We start from the raw sequence: 6130 nt of genomic DNA, 5'->3' as shown, positions 1-6130 counted from the left end.
TATATATATATATATATTAGACATGTGAACAATATACAATTTTGAGATCTGCCAATTAATGACTCATCTGTATTGGCAAGAATTTGAATGTTGCTGCTTTTTCCTATTTTTAGCTTTTGGCTTCTCTCCGGAGGCCACAAGAGGGCGCATCGGGCAAAATATTACGCATGTTTCTTCAAAGCATAATAAAATAACACGACTATCTTTGAAAAAAGTGCATAATGTTTAAAATAACGTTTATACACCTTATATAATTAATAAAGTTGCTTAAACAATTAGAAACAAAACAGCATCATGCATGTATGTATAGTTTAATACAAAGGACCGAAAACCAATCACAAAGAGTACTTTCTTCATTTAAAAACTTGAGATGCAGTGGGATAGGGAAAACTGCCATAAGTCTTGAGACATGTTTTTTAAAAGTTGATCTTACATTAATTTTACATAGCTTTCTAAACATGCGGCTCTTGTGCGAGGCGTGAGTGCAACGGTGATAAATGTCCCTCTAGAAAATGCGATAAATATGCGTTCTGTGTGAACGGCTTGGTTTCGGGTTTGACGTAAACAACATCTTCCCCACATTGATTGTTCTCTTTTTCTGCTATATTTTGAATGAACAAGGTAGCAGCGCCGCATCTAGTGGGTTTAACTGGATAGGCTAACAAAAGCATTAAAATGCAATGACACTTACACCGTCGTCGCATTTCGTGCGCCACTGATAATACTGCCTGACACACACCTAAAATTTGAACGTCTTTGCATTCGAATGTGGATTTTTATTTTTATGGAGCAGGCGGCAATGGTCAGAGATTCAGCGGGAGCGGAATTAAGAAAACAGCCGAATCCCGGACATTTTGGAAAATTAAGATATCCCGGCCGGACACATTTTTGTAGGTCCAAAAATACCCATTTTTGTCTGGGGAAAAGAGGACATATGGTCACCCTAAATTAGACGAATATTCGAAATTAGATTTTTTTTAACAGTCCTACTTTACATTAGATTTTAATTTATATTAAATATAATTGTGAATGATAAAGCTGCATATATGTATATGTCTTGCCTTTGAACACCACTGTCCTGTTTGAAGATTTGAAAAAGCATCGGAGAGTTGCTCAGATTTCGAAACTATAATTGCAAATCAGAAGTGACCTTTTCTCAAAGCGTTCTGCATGGTGTGTGTGTGTGCGCGCGCGCAAGTAATTACACAGAATTCCTCCGGAGGTGCTCTGAAAGAGTTTCCAGGTAAATCTTTCAGTGATAAATATCACAAGCCTCGCAGGCAGAGAACGTATTGTGACCCAAAAATCAAAGATGCAGGTTATCAGTTTTTCAGGGACTATCCTCTGTAATTGTTAGATATGCAAATGAGGGCCACTCAGCCGAGATGAGTTGATGCTAACAGACTGCTGATTATTTTCTTTAATTTTGCGAATGTGCGTCATTCAAAGAATATTACAAAAGCATCCCTATAAAATTTCTATTTAGTCCCATTTTAAAATAAGACTGCATGCTCCTATGTTTTCAGTTGTGAATCCATGTTGCACACGTACTGTTGCATTGGAGAATATTTTTGATTTATGTGTTTGTGTGCATAGAGCATGTTGGAATCTGGAATCCTTTGTTATTAGTTAATATTCATTATTTATGACTCAATTAAATTAACTTTACTCTCTTCCGAACACTGAACACACTATTTTTCTCACACACAAAGGTAACAAGATTTAAGAATTGTTATGAGCATGAGCTCTTCAGTCATTGTCACTGGTCCTCACACACACACACACACACACACACACTAGCTCTTGCACCTTTATTGATGAGGCTGTGAATTAAACTGACAGAGTGGCTTGTGAATTAGCCGTAGTGGGAATAGCTGTCGATATTCTCTGTTCATGTGTGTGCGCTATAATGAGGTGGCCTGAGATGGTGTCTCATGTTTGTGTGTCTCTTTTACACTGAGAAACAAATACTTGTTACCAACTCTGTCTAGGTTTTTTTCTTAATAGCTATATATAGTTTTGTTAGTCATTTTGGTTGTTATAAGGGTTATATCATGACAAATCAATTCTTAGGTCTTATTATCTGACTTTATAGCCATTTTATTATGAAAACTTTAAAAAAATCGAAACTCTTCCCCCGCTACACTTGTCTTTTTGGATTAGAAACCAGAAGCATTTAACACGTGTACATGTCAACAAAGTATATAAGTTTAGAGATACTATTATTCCTAAACACTAAAAAAAAATATGCAAAGAGTAAAACCTTCACTGCAAAAAGAGATGTGTTAAAAATGACACATGTTGTGCAGAATTTTAACACATGTGGTGAGTGTGCTCAGGGACAACACGTTGTGTCAAATTTAACACAATTTGTGTGTAAAGATGGATCACACATCTACTGTGTAATGTAATTTAACACACGTGTCATTTAAACACATTATGTGTAACTGAAAATGATCAGAAACTGCCAATTAATGTGTTAATATGACAAAAATTAATAAGCATTACCACCAAAATTTGTAATTCTACAAAATTGAAATAAAACCGACAGATGTAAAAATGTTAGCAATTTAATTTGTCAAATGTTGTCAGGGATCAATGCATGCACAGAGGCACAACAAAATGTTCTATCTCAATTTCATAAATTTAATTTAGATGATTAGATGACACAAATGCCTTGTAATGCACTACAACTATTAGCTACAATACAGTATACATACAGAATCATAATCTACATCTTATACACCTTGGATGATTGAAAATCATACACAGTCAAGACTAGCAGATAACATTTCTCATAACATAGATCAACTTATAACATAAAATGTCAGATTAAAGTTTTTTTTATTACATTTCCGTCACACGCTTGAGGTATTCGGCCAATCACAACGCACTGGATAGCTGGCCAATCACAGCACACCTCGCTTTTTCAGACTGATGAGCTTTGTAAAAATCGACGCATTTCAGAAAGGCGGGGCATAGAGGAGAAACAATAATGTACAGTATGTGGAAAATAATGTGTTTTTTGAACCTTAAACCGCATAAACACGTTTCATTACACCAAATACACAAAATAATGTTCTTTTTAGCAGCATCATGTGACCCCTTTAAAAAGTGTTGCCAACATCAATTACACTTACGATTAACAGAAAGCAGACCAGAGGATAACATTTCTCATAAAATAAGATCAACTTAATCTCATAAGTCAGATACTTTTTGATACATATAAATATAAACATTTTAGTTCAGACAAACATTCAGGCACATATTTTGAAATTGTTCTCAATGACAATCACTCTTGTAAATATTGTAAAATTGTAAGTGTGTAATAATTGTGAAGTAATACTTCTTGTTACATCCACTAGTTGTATTTGATGAATACATTTGGGTCACAAAAGAGGCAACACAGTAAGTAGGAATGTCAGTTTTAAAAGGAAGAGAATGTGGTGTTTCAATATTAGATGTCCCAGTCTTAGAAAGTGAAGACAGAACTAATCTGTGGTGGACAGAAGTTTCACACCTAGAATATCTTGTCCACAGGACGTCAGGCCCTCATCCACAGAAATTGTCATTTTGTCAATCGTCGCAATGATGTATTGTCATGTTGTGCTCTTCAAACTCTCAATGTAGATTGGCTGTGGTCTGGTCTTTGATGCGGTCTCAAAACTGCTGCAGAGGGATGCAATATGGCTCCAGGCTCATGAGTTAAGGGGAAAAAAACAAATACATTTCAGGAGTTTAGAAAGCATTAAGACATCATTAAAAGAATAACTGTCCATGTAAAACATACCGTTACAAAGGGAAATTGAAGGAATGAAATTTCCTATTTAACACTGCAGCGACTTCCAGGCAACGGTGGCAGAAGAAATGCCAGAACAACCAGCATTGGGTAGCACTTTTCATCTGAAAATGAATGAAAACAGATTAGAGATACAATAAATGTTGAAGTGCAGGATTAAGAGCAGCCTAAGTAGGGTTGTTGTGATAACCACAATATTGCAATACCACAATACTGACAAGCCAGCTGCACAGGATGGCAAATAATTTTAAGGTTAAGCCCTTCTTATTTTACATTAAATGCATGTGTTTTTAATGTTAAATAAGTTAAGAGTGAAGAGAGTGTTATTTTTTTCTTTAAGACTTTGTGTACCATTGTGATTATTCACAGCGGCTCCATAGATATGCACTAAAGAAACCTAAACAGTCAGAGATCAACATGTGCAATTACCTGCATCTGTCCTTCTTCAGGTCAAGTCATATATTAATGAATATTTGTTATAATAAATTATACACAAGAGATGTGTGTAAGTAAAGAGTTCACACATACATACCATCTGCTTGGTCTTCCATCCCTCATAAGAGATGCAAAGTCATTCCTTTCCATGGTAGCTTCAGCTTTCAATTTCTCAATCTTTCCATAAATATATATAAAAAAACAGTGTTATTAACAATATCAGAACTTTTGCATTGTCTGTTAAAATATCTTAAAGGGATATTTCACCAAAAAATGAAAATGATGTTATTGTTACTGTAGTTGTTACTCCCCCTCATGATGTTCCAAACCTGTATGAGTTTCTTTCTTCTGCCGAGCATAAAATATATTTTTAAAGAATGCTGGTAATCAGACAGTTAACTGTAGCCTTTGACTTCCATAGTTGCAAAGAAAAAAAAATGCTATGGAAGTCAGTGGCTACCGTCAACTGTCCGATTACCAGCATTCTGTAGAATATCTTTTGTGTTCAACAGAAGAAAAACTCGTACAGGTTTGGAACAACATGAAGGGGAGTAAATGACAGAATTTTCATTTTTGGTTGAACTATCCCTTTAAGTAACGGAAGAAAATAAGTAAAGACTGAACTGCAATGAGACCTACCACACTTGGCATATTCAAGAAGCATGGGTCCTCAAAGATTGTAGAAGTCCCCTTCGATATCCACGACCTATGCCTGATCTTCATCTCCACTGCTGATTTAATAAAAGATACAAAGAATTGAAGAACAAAGTATTGATCTCAACAATATGCCTTTTAATTAATTTCTAATATCTATCAAAGAGTAAGATAATGTAGTAAACTGTAAGTTAGTTTATCATGAGAAATGTAAAGGCCAACTGACAACCGTCAAGGAATGCAACAACCAAAATGTTCTTTCAGAGTAAAAAAAAACACATTTGGCTGTTTTTGACATTAATTACACATTACTAACAAATCCATCTCCTTTTCCTTTAATCCGACCCTGCAAAGATGTGAAAGTAGTGACAAAAACAAGCTTTTCAGCACTTGATGGGTAACTGAAAACAGAGCATGTACAATATTAAAACACTTATCTGACAGGGCAAACACCACCGAGTAAAATTCAGTGTGGTCGAATATGTTTTTGAATTTATATACTTACAATTCACCCTTCTCCACCAAGTGACTGACACAAACTTTGACAAGCAGTCTCCTGGACTTTAAATGATCCTGTGTTCCTGTGTTCCTCAGGTAACTTAACACTGCTGCTTTGCTTTGAAGTAGAGAGCAGGCCTCCCTGTTCATTTGGCACTGGAACATGCTACATTACATGACATGATGGCCGTGAATTTTACCTTTTAAATGCTATTATGCACATAATAATCACATATAGCAGAGGGATGAGAACAAAAACAAAATACCTGGATTACCTCTCCAGCATTCGTTTGGTGTAGGGCTCCTGTGCTTGAGGTGAAGACTTGAAATCGGTCAAAATTCTTCACTTCTGTCAACATCCGCAAATTCTTGAAGATAAGGCCCAGTGTTACTCATACCGTAGAGTAATGCGAAGAGAAGAAACAACATTCACGCCGTGTCAGCCGCATCAAACAGCACAAGCACTGCGAACGCACCTGATGCAGCGAAGCAAACGCTCCACCTTAAATTGTTCACTTATAATCCTCTTTTAGGTGTTTATAAAATGATCTGGTGTGCTAGACAACTTGTTTGGTCATGTTTCCTGTTTCAGCGTCTCTTCTTTTTTCCAGTTATGCGCTCAGCCTCGCTTACACTTTTCACTAAAGGCAGACTGCTCAGTGCACGTCGCCACTTTCCAACTAATTAATAACATATTTGGTAGCTAACTATTTCAATGGTCGATTTTTGCAGCACTATGCATTT

General features: G+C 35.9%; 1 long non-coding RNA gene and 1 pseudogene across 2 annotated transcripts; one reads left to right on the top strand and one right to left on the bottom strand.

The window, feature by feature from the left end:
- The window catches only part of LOC107556910 (attractin-like), a 155739-nt pseudogene that overhangs the window by 124178 nt on the left and 25431 nt on the right, over nucleotides 1-6130 (top strand).
- LOC107556911 (uncharacterized) lies at nucleotides 3338-5532 on the bottom strand. 2 transcript variants are annotated; one of them, XR_001605333.1, is made up of 5 exons: nucleotides 5394-5532; nucleotides 5205-5289; nucleotides 4874-4965; nucleotides 3791-3903; nucleotides 3338-3697 (listed from the first exon to the last, which is right to left on the bottom strand). It is a non-coding gene; the product is annotated as an uncharacterized lncRNA (long non-coding RNA). The 2 variants fall into 2 exon arrangements; XR_001605334.1 differs by having other exon boundaries at nucleotides 3339-3697; nucleotides 5205-5234; nucleotides 5394-5530.

This window comes from Sinocyclocheilus grahami, unplaced genomic scaffold (assembly GCF_001515645.1).
Source record: "Sinocyclocheilus grahami isolate Dianchi unplaced genomic scaffold, SAMN03320097.WGS_v1.1 scaffold583.1, whole genome shotgun sequence".
NCBI classification, from domain to species: domain Eukaryota; kingdom Metazoa; phylum Chordata; class Actinopteri; order Cypriniformes; family Cyprinidae; genus Sinocyclocheilus; species Sinocyclocheilus grahami.
Note: the sequence above shows the minus strand (reverse complement) of the source record. Positions and strands in the feature narration are given on the sequence as shown.